Raw genomic sequence first — 11507 nt, 5'->3', positions numbered from 1 at the left:
TTTGCTAGATGCTTTTTGTTTTGTTTTCGGGATCTCACCCCACCGCCAACTTCATGCGTATACTATTGTTATTATAATCTTTTTTTACTATTGTTATTATAATCTTTTTCTATGTTCATTTGTTCGAAACTTTTTTATTAGATAGAGAGATATTACATTACATTTCGTTTCATTACTTATATTAACCCTTAGCGGCACACATTTTTTCTTACTTACTGTCGACTTGAATTTTGTAGTCGAGGGTTTCTGGGGTCGCTGGTTAGGGGCCATACTTAAATTACGTAACAAACGTAAGGGAGGGGAGGGGTCAGACTCGATTGTTACACTTTGTTACGATACGGGGGAGGAGGTCTTTTGATGCTTGTACGTAATTTTTTGAATTGAATGTAAAATTTTTTGATAATTAATAAAAAAATTCAAACTGAATTCCCGCGCCAGATTCTGTTATAGCCAAACCTTTAACATTTTGAAACTAGCGCGCTGCGGTAGCTCTTGGCATTAGATCATTCAACTTACAGTATAAATTTATAAGGTCGGTAAAGAAGTAGATTTATAAGTTTATAACCTATGATACTTGGTGATCTATAAACATTCAATACATATTGATTTAACTTATACGAAAGTAATAATTTTATTTGCATAATGGATTATGATCTCAATAAAGTATATCAAAGATTATTTGATGCATACAAAAAAAGCCATCGGGAGATATCTGCACAGCAAGCTCAAATTAACCTGAATCAAATTTGGAAAGAGTTAAAAGAGTCTTGCAAAACAAAACTCGAAATTGCTGAAAAAGCAGAAGCAAAAATTAAAGAGTACACCTCTTTGTTGATGCAAAAAAAATCAGAAAATATCTTATTATTTTTGAAGGTTTGTTTTTCACTTGATTATTTTAAACATAATTTATGATTGTAGTTTTTTTTATGTTCAGTCAAATTTTGCAATGAATTTTTTATTTTTCACTGTAAAAATTGTAATTAAATAATTTTTTTACACTGTAGAAGCCTGCCTCAAGCTCTTTCTGTTCAACAAAAGCTGTAGCTTGTGCCTCTCTACCTTCTGTTTCGAATCTCAATGTTACTTCATCTGCTAATAGTCCTCAAGTTTCTTCTAATGATAATGATGAAGCTCTTTCCATTACGGCTGGTAAAATTATTTTATTATGTATACTTTTGATATCTCGTTATATTCTATAAGAATATATTATCTAGTTTTCTGCCCTATAAATATTTCTCGCGAAAAATTATAATTGTTAATCACCAACAAATTATTTTTAAATGACAGGTACAAAGAAACGGAAAATTTCTACCCCAGCTCAAGATACGTTACGATCAAAAATTCAAGAATGTGAGAGTCAACTTAATTTTGAAATAGGGAAGCGTGATGCAGGTTTTGGCGATGAAGATAATCGTAGAATTATTAAAAAATTAAAATTGGATTTAGAGACGCAAAAATCGAAGTTAAAGAGTCTACAACAGAATGCAGAAAGACAAAAAATATTTAGAAATGAACGTAATTCTCAGTTAAAATTAATTTGTGAAGAAAATAAAAATAACGCACAAATTTTGAAAATTAGAGAACAGCCAGGACGCCCAAGAATAGAAATTGATCAACCTGAAATTTTGAAGTCAATTGTGGAAATTGCGTCTCATAACGCATCTGCAGATGTTCGACGTCGTTCTGAGACAATTAGAGCTTGTAAAACTCTTGACCAACTACGAGAGCAACTTTCGGAAGCTGGTTTTAATTTGTCTCGAACTGCCACTTATCTCCGTTTACTACCACGAAGCTCGCGTTCTCTCGAAGGGAAACGTCATGTGGCGACTGTTCCTGTAAAGCTTTCACGACCTCAAGCTGATTTACACAAGAGCCATGTTGATCAAAATTTCTGTATGGCTACGATAAGAAGTTTAGAATGTTTAGCTTCAATCCTTGGACCTAATCAAGTTGCATTCATCTCACAAGACGATAAAGCGCGGGTACCAATAGGAAAAACAGCAGCTAAAGCTCAAGCTCCACTTCTAATGCATTTACAATACAGAGTAAGTCTTCCTGACCATGACTGGGTGATTGCTGGTGGACATAAACTGATTCCGTCAGTTTATGCTGGCATTGTTATCAAACCAGACGGCCAAGGAGAAACAAAAGATGTATCGTATTTAGGTCCTACTTATATTGCTATTAGGAGTGGTAAACACAGTTCTTCGGCTGCAGCTACTCATGCTAATGATCTTGAACGGCTGCTCGATCTCGATAGTTTTCAGATAATTATGAAGAATAGTATAAATGGAATTCCCAAACCGATTTGGATGTTGTCAGTAGATGGTGGGCCAGATGAAAACCCTAGGTATGAGAAAGTCATTGCTCAAGGAATTAAGCATTTTAAGGATCATGATCTGGATGCTCTCTTTATTTTCACAAACGCGCCAGGTAGAAGCGCATTCAATCGAGTTGAAAGAAGAATGGCACCGTTGAGCAGGGAACTTTCCGGTCTTATTTTACCTTACGATCATTTTGGGTCACATTTAAATGATCAAGGAAAGACTATTGATAACGAATTAGAAATAAAAAATTTTGAGCACGCAGGAAATGTTCTCTGTGATGTATGGAACCGCATGGAAATCGACGGATACTCAGTGCATGCAGAATATATATCTTCTCTATCAACTGCTTCAGTACTTTCTGTTGATCTTCCTAACTCAAACTGGTATTGTAGACATGTTTTTGAAAGTCAGTATTGTTTACAGATTGTAAAGTGTGGAAGATCTGAATGCTGCACAGAGTTTAGGAGTAATTTGAAGTCATTACTTCCTGACGGACATTTGCCACCCCCATATCCCTTGAAAATGACTGATTCAGGTCTGACGATACCACCACCTAATGATAAAACAGAGTTTAAGTTTGCTCCTCTTCTCTTACGTTTATCATTGAATATGAAGCCAGAATCATCACAATTTTCAATTCTGCCCTATGATTTTTACTGCCCTTCTATTCAGGCTGATCTTGCAAGTAGAATATGTCAGTTTTGTGGATTTTATACTTCATCAAAAAAAGGTGCTCTAAAACATCGAAAAAATGTCCATCCCCGTGGAGCGCCGCTTGAAACTTCGAGAATTAGACCACAACGCGTCATTGCTCGTAGAGGCAGAGAACTACTTTGTCAATTGGAATCACCATTCACTGAAGAAACAGAATGGATTGACATAGAAAGTGTTGATAACGATTGTATCCTACTCGAAAATGACTCAGTACTGGACAGTAAGGATTGTATACCAATAGTTAAAAACGTTGGAGACTGGCTTAACACTCCATGGACCGATGACATTATGTAGTTAAAACTAACTGCTGAAGTCAAATTGCGAATAATATCATGAGTGATAGTAGACTTATCAGTTTCTTACCAAATATTACGTTAAAGTTTTCTAAAAAAATTTTATAGAAAGATTTATTTTTTATGCGAAATTTTAATAAAATATATTTTAAGTAGAAATAATATAATACAATAGTTTATAAGAAAAGAATATTTTAAGTTTTTTATCTTAAATTCATAATATAATTGAATAATTAATAATTAATTAATAATTAATAAATAAAAGAATAATGAAAAATACAAATGATTTTAATAAAATTTTATGCTATTTCGTTATTTGATTCCGAAAAATTACGTACAATTTGGGACGGGGGGAGGGGGGGTTGACATTTTGTTATGATCTGATACACAGGGGGGGTAGGGGTTGAAAAGTTCTTCAAATTCCGTTACGTAATTTAAGTACGGCCCCTTACGAATCTGCACTCAAAATTTAAAAATTCAAGATACCGGATTCAATATGGCGGACTAAACGTGCAAAACTTCGTTTGACGAGAGCGAAAGTTGGTACTCGGGGGTTTTCAGGCTCGGTGATTACGAATCAGCACTCAAAAGTTGGAAATTCAAGATGGTGGATCCAATAAAGTGGACCACAAAGCAAAAAGTCGTTTGACAAGAGCGAAAGTTCGTATTCGGGGGTTTTTGCAGTCGATGATTATGAATCTGCACTCAAAAGTTGAAAATTCAAGATGGCGGATCCAATATGGCGGACCGAAAATGTAAAAAGTCGTTTGACAAGAGCGAAAGTTCGTATTCGGGGGTTTTCGCAGTCGATGATTATGAATCCGCACTCAAAAGTTGAAAATTCGAGATGGCGGATCCAATATGGCGGACCGAAAATGTAAAAAGTCGTTTGACGGGAACGAAAGTTGGTACTCAGGAGTTTTTGCGGTCACTTATTACGAATATGCACTCAAAATTTGGAAATTTTTGAAGTAATATAAATAATCCGAATAATTACAGATATATGTTTGTTTCTCTTATCATTTTGGAAGAAGCGTTCATTTACCCTATTTTTCTATTCGATATATATCATAATTATCGTTCGTAAGGAGTCAACTCTATTCGTGCGTCGGAGCTGACACACATACTTTTTTTCAGAGTCCATCCACCTCACGAATATTTTCTTCAGGATCAGAGTGAATATCTTAGTCGCAACATTGACTAGGGCTATGCCACGGTAGTTGGCTGGATCAGTTTTGTCCCCTTTTTTGAAAATCATAGTCATCAGCGCATTGGCCGATTGGCCCCATGGTCCTGTGAGATTTTGGAATAACTCAATTGTGAGTGGGTCGGGCCCAGCTGCTTTGGCATGTTTCAAGGAGGAGAGCACCTCTTCTAGTTCTTCATACGAGATTTCGGAGTCAAGCAGATCGTTGTGACGTGTGGGTGGTCTGAAGTATATACTGAGTCTGGGCTGGTAGATATTGGCGTAGAAAGCATTCCAACTGCTGGTTGGTATAATCGCACACCAGTTTCCCTTGAAGGTGTATTTTGTCACCGCTGCCCAGAAACTGGTCGGATTTGATGAGTTGGAGAAGGTATCTTTGATATCTTGTTGATAAGATTTTTTTTCAATATAATCACAATTAACTTTTAGTCTGTACGGAAATAATGATCCATCTCGAATTTTAACTTCGAATTTAAATTTCTAAAGGTAGCTCATCGCTTTTTAAGTTTTCCCATTTAAATTCCATCGTGAAAAGTGAACATTTTTCTTGAAATTATTCCCATTTGAACGCTTCCAAATATATCGGAATGAATCCAATGTTCACTTGTAGAGTATTTAACGCTGCTCAAAAATGTCCCGGAAATAATTTCAGATATTTTTAGCCGCTGGTGAAACATGAAATAAATCGTAAAACTAATTCCGAAAACGCCATTTCTAAAAATCTGAACAAATTCACACTGATTCGATCATTTGAAATGTGATTTTCAAGCACCGCTTTATAATGGAATCTCAATATTTACTATTGTTTTCGCAAGTTCTTTAGTTTTTCCATATCGAAATTGATCTTGTTTTTCTCCTAATGTACCTTGATCTAAAAAGATTTCAGAATCACATTATTTTCATGATGCCGTGATTTATGCTGATCGGGTGAAATAAAAAAAAAAAAACACGCCCTTTCCAATACGGAAAAACTAAAAATTTGCAAAAAGTAGTAAATATCGAGATCTTACCATCGACTGATGCTCAAAAATTACATTTCAAATGATAAAATATGTGTAAATTCTTAGATTTTTAAAGATGGTATTTTTTGAATTGATTTTGCGATTTTTGTCAAGTTTTCCCGGTGTCTATAAAATCTAAAAATATCCCCTCATCGGTTGATAAGAAAATCGTCCTAACAAATGATCATAATCGAATTGGGTGAAGTACATGGCCTGCTAATTTGATGTGGAATGCCTCATGTATGGGCTATTCCGCGTCAACCGGATCAGTCATCTCTCAGATATTTTTTTAATTTGGCATGTGGATTGTGTAGGGGGAGTTAGATTTTTGTGCCAAAGCGTGAATCTCATAATGCAAAATTTGATTTTTTATTAACAATAACAAATTAGACTCCCATTTTTTTCAAAAATTCATAACTTTGGCAAAAAATTAGATACAATATATTTTTTTTTTTCAAATTACGCGGAAAGCTCCATAGAATTTAAAAAAATATACGAAATGGTAAAAACAAGTTGTTATCAATTGTTTATTTAACAATTAATTTTTCAAAGATTTTTAAAACAGTGACTGACACGATAAAAAAAATTTTTTTTCAAATTCTGACATGTTCCTTGAACTGTACTACAACCTGTGAATTAATTCCAGAGGGGTGTTTTCCTTCGTTTTTGAGTAAAAAATCATTAAAGGTGTCGATGCGCGTGAAATTGCGGCGCGCCGAGTCTCTACGTAATGGCGGGCGGCCGGTTGCCGTCCACCGCTACCCCTCGGTGGCGTCGCAGCGTTATTTTAGAGTCATTTTCACGATGTAGGACATGATTGAAGAATCTGAAAAAAATACTGTACCTTCACAAGGCCTGCTCAAAGCGATAAGTGAAGTTTCAGGAATGTGTTTTTATTTTAAAATAAGTAGCAAGTTATGTAATTATTATCATTTATGTGCACTCTGATGGTGTGTAACCGTTATTTTGAATCTCTGTAATGTTGGGTATTGCAGAAGCGTCTACAAGAACGGTCCCGCATTCCTGGCGAATATATCACCCTGGTCATGACACTGTTGAATAGAATTATTGTACTATTTTTTGTGAAGTAATTGTCAACCGTACTCTAAAAATTGTACTGTTTTTTTAAAGAATATTCACGAAATAATTTTATACCTTCACCTTAGCTCTTAAGAGAGAATTTTTTTCAGAAGCTTATGTAAGATTCGACCTTGCTCTCCATCCTTGACCGAGCTGTACTCAAACCGAGTTATGTTTTGCATTCCTAGAGCGATAGTAACCCAACACCGCAGATCCTTGGCTCTGTACCGCGGCTATCGGCCGACCTTGCACTCCGGTCTGAACCCGTCCAAATACTCATCGTAGAGTTCACATTACATGACGCAGCTCGAAACCCACCATCGTTGCTTAGTGGTGTTCGGAGTAGCATTTTCTTAGGTTTTGAGACTTAATTCTAGATACAATTACAAGGTACAAAACGTACGTAGGATCAAAGGTATACAAGATGGATAAATGAAAAAATATTCATAATTTCAATCTTTTTTTTTTTGTTTATTGAACGTAAGACTTACACAGAACATTGGATATTTGAATGCGATACTCAGATTATACGCATACGAATTCAAGTTGACCGTACGGTCCGCCAAGATAGCGTAGATGCAACCGTATCTCCTTACTGGCTGTCGTCACCTTCTGGAACAAATCTTCATTTTCGTGGAGGGCCTTGGTCAGTCGGTTGGGCAGAAAAATCGTGAAAGAGTCATCCAAGTCCAGAACGATTTTGTCACCAAATTTCGTTTTAACCCGACGAACGCCACTGACCCGGTATTCGAAGTATACTTCGAGGTCCGAAAGCTTTTTCAAGGGCAGAAATGTCTCCAGGCGAGCGACTTCGTTCAATTTCGAAAAGTCCATGATCGTTACGGTCGAGTTGTATGTGCTCGAAATCTCTTGTGAGTTGATTGAGGTCAGATCTGATTTTCAGCAGATGTTTTACTTCTCCAATATTCTTGAGGAGCAGGTCTAGTCGTTTCTTCAATTCACGTTGTTGTTCCAGAGCACTTCTCATTTGCAAGAAGAACAGCTTCAGACTGGCGATGAAGTTTTCACTTTTCGCTTATATAACGTTCCCCCAGAATAAATGAATTTTTTTGTAAAAACGTATGTCCCTCTTTATTTTATATCCGACACACACACACACACAACAAGTATGCGTCTTTATTTTTTAGACAATCGACAGACATGGTACAGTTATAAATTACAAAGCTAAGGTGTAGGCTTGTAGCCCCACGGAAGCGTGTCGGTTGTATTTTGAAACACGATCCGCTTGTCGTCATTCCAGCTCAGTGCTACTTTCTGCTGTTCTACGGTATATACCTCGTGCTTTCGACTCAATATCAAATGCTGATTTGAGGATAGATTTTCACGGTTCAAAACACATTCCAAATAATCGTTGAAAGCTATTTTTCTCAACGCTGATCCTTTGACACCTTTGGCACGTTTATTGTCTTTCTCATCTCCCAAGACTCGGAATGCGTACAGTTTAGCTCTTAATCCTACAAATTCCAGCATTATTTTTCCATTATTCTCATCTTTCATCAAGCCGAGGACTTTTTTATTTGCTCGAGGTATTCCGTAAACGTTGTCAAGCGGATAATCAAACGTATCGAATTTGTGCAAGTCCTCCTTCATGTGTTCGTATATGTCGGGGACGGTAAAATTGTAAATCAAACTGTCGGTATCCGTGTACATTAATTTTGCTCGGTTGCCAAATTTCTGCTTAATGTAATTGTAATGAAAATCGTAGATATATGTTTTAGCCAGATCCATGATGGAGAAACCTGCATACAATGGTTTATTCAACTTGATTTTCGTCTTACTCATTTCAACGATAATTATATCTTTGCCGAAAACGGTGCAGCTGTAAAAATTGGGTTTGGCTATGGTAGCTCTAGCACCGTATCTTCCATCCCATTTCGTGATCAGTCTGACATCTCTATACTTCCTAACATTTTCCATTGTTTTGCCAAAAACTGCGTTGTTCATCAGTTTGTAAAAATTTTTCTCGAATTCGTTCTGAGATTTTTTGTGCAAATCGGTATTCAAATCTATGTATTTTTTGAGCCACGGGGTTTGTCTGAATTTGAGAACTCTGTGTATTTTGAGTAATTTTAAGCCTAATTGTAAGCATTGTTTCAAAACGCGGTAGTGAACAACGTAGTTTTTCTTGGAAAGTAGCGTGGGCGTCAATTTCGGTTGCTTACTATTCGAGATCGGAGGTATGTAGTGCTCCGGACACAGTGGTAAATCCTTATGAATTTCATGCAGTTCCTCAGGATATTCCAAATCCACCTCCAGTATGTAACCAAACTCCGCATCGTCCGAGATGGTAAGAACGTCGCATTGTCCGAAGTCTGATAACCATTCGAAGGAACTGTATGGCAGAGCAAAGCTCATAGCAGCACCGTACAAATTATTAACGTCAAGGTACATGAGATAAGATTCTTCGACCTCAGGATCGAATTCCTCTCCCATATATCTATTGTTGGCCTTTGCGTATCTGTTCGAACACTGTGACACACCACCTCGAATACCCTTTTCGATAAACATAACCATGTCTATGTCGGTGAGAAGCTCGAGTTCGATGCCTGTACATTTTAACATTGCATCAAACGACAGACCGGGCGCTGTGTAGTAATGTAACGGGTCCAGTTTGTACGTCGTCCAACAATTCTGTCGAAAATTTTGAAAAACGTCGGCCAGTAAAAACACGTCCGTCTGTAAATACAAGTCCGAATACTCTCCCAAAGTTTGAACGTTAAAAGTTTGCCAAACTTTACATGCATGTGCATAGTCGTCGTCTGATATATCCCGATCATTTAATTTTGAGTAAAATTGTTGTTTGGATGGTAACCGTCTGTTCTCGAGCTTCTCCCAACTGTCTATGTATTCGTACGGGAACACTCCTTTTCTGGTCAATAACTGAAATTTATCTGAGCTACGATAAAATTTTCGTGTGATTGATTTCTGATCATCACCGAGATACGTTGCTAATTTCTCAAGACTACTGGGCATGAAGCGGTACGAATCTACGAATCTAAACTTTATATCTGTCCCCTCGACATATTTTGTAAAAGAAATGTACTTTTCTTTGTTTACGGGTAGAAGCTCAATTCTGCCCTCGAACGATGTAGCCAGTGCTTTGATCAGAAAATGTGAATCGTAACCCGACAGATTGTGGAATATCACTGGGATAGTGTGCGAATTTTGGTAATTTAGATTGCAACCTCGGTGAGCAGCACCACGGTACTTTCCCGTGAAATGGCAGTGATCACGATGTTTTACGTCTGTGAGTGTAAACGGTTTTTCACAAATGTGACACACTGTTGTTGAGTGAAATTCGTTGATTTGATTGAAATTGAGCGGTTCCATCGGTACAACAGTCTTGTAGTATCCCTCTAACGAATGTGCCAATTCCGCTAACTCGTTCACAAACCATTGAACGCAAGTCTCTCCACGATTAATTTTGAAATTCGAAAGCGAATCGTCAAACGCACAATGTAGATAGTAAGCTATACTATACGGAAGATGCTTCTGATAAATTGTTCTATTTTCCCCAAAACTTTCATGTGTGGGTTGCAGTAAACATTCGAGATCCGCGTAAATGCAGAATGGAACAGTTTCTTTGTGCTTGAAATTTTTGAATTTCAGTATTTTTTCCTCATCTGTAGGTAGAATAACTTTGGTTTTGTTTAAATTCATGCAATCAGCTCGGTGCTTCAACAAACATCTTTCGAAATTAAAATGAGACAGACACCTATCGCACAACCACGTCTGATGTGCGCGTTTGGAAATTTGGGAACTTGTCAACCGCGATAAATTTCGAATCCATGCAAAATGAAAGATTCTATTTTTTTCATAATTTTCCATATCATCATCATCATCGTCAGGGATTTCAGTTTCGATCGCCAAAAGATGAATTACAGGTTTGTCAGACTCATTCTGACTCAGGTGAATCGGTACTATTTCACTTTTTTTCCGATCACCTTGGTCTATACCGTAAACGTTAATTGAAAGACCGTTAAGCTTTTCAAATTTTGAAATGGTGTTTTTGTCTAGAGACATTGGAAAATGCAAACCGTCGTATTGTTGCACTGAGCTGAAATGTGGATACGAAGTAATTTCATTGGGATTTTTGTTGTTGGCTGGAAAGAGGGCTGCGGTGACCGACCAGAGGAAGCAATACGCGTCTCTGTTACGGATGTTGACGACAGCCTTCTTATCTTGAATATCTTTCGGTAGTGGTGTGTATGTGAACACACCGCCTCGCAGTGGCACGTACTTGTTGATATTTACAGTCAAATTGATTATTTCGGTCAGCGACCAACCAGAGTCTCTCTCTTGAAAATCTTCCACCTTGGCCAACACTTTTTGCTTTACGTTCTCTTCGAACCACCCGTGTATGTCAGCTGGCTGGAGGATGATCTGGTTTCTGTTGTTAAAATATTTGATTTCCTCAACAAGTTCAGCGTTTTTCGTTATATTGAATTTACAACACAAGACACAGTTTGCTTTCAAACTTCCCACTTTTAGTAGCATTTTCTTCAGTCTTGCAACGACGAGGTGTTTCGCATCTTCCAAAAACCTGTTCAAATCTTTATGCCGCAGATTGATAATGGCTCCCGTTCGAATTCGACTCTCGAAAGCTGTCTCCAAATCTTCCCACCGTACTCGATCGCTTCTTCGTCGCTTCGTAATCCGTCACCCACTTTTTGAAATTGTTGAAATTTGACTGCCAACGATTTCAGAATTCCAATTGTTGTCAAAATTCTTGTCTTCTCCCCGATCGTTGAGGCGTTGTTGCGTAAGATTCTATTCAAAAGCCTGATATTTTGGGTTCCGAATCGAATCCATTTTGCAATCTCTGCTGGCGACGATTTTTCCGATAAAATCTTGAACGCCGATT

The sequence above is a fragment of the Neodiprion virginianus genome, chromosome 3, assembly GCF_021901495.1.
Source record: "Neodiprion virginianus isolate iyNeoVirg1 chromosome 3, iyNeoVirg1.1, whole genome shotgun sequence".
NCBI classification, from domain to species: Eukaryota; Metazoa; Arthropoda; class Insecta; order Hymenoptera; family Diprionidae; genus Neodiprion; species Neodiprion virginianus.
Note: the sequence above shows the minus strand (reverse complement) of the source record.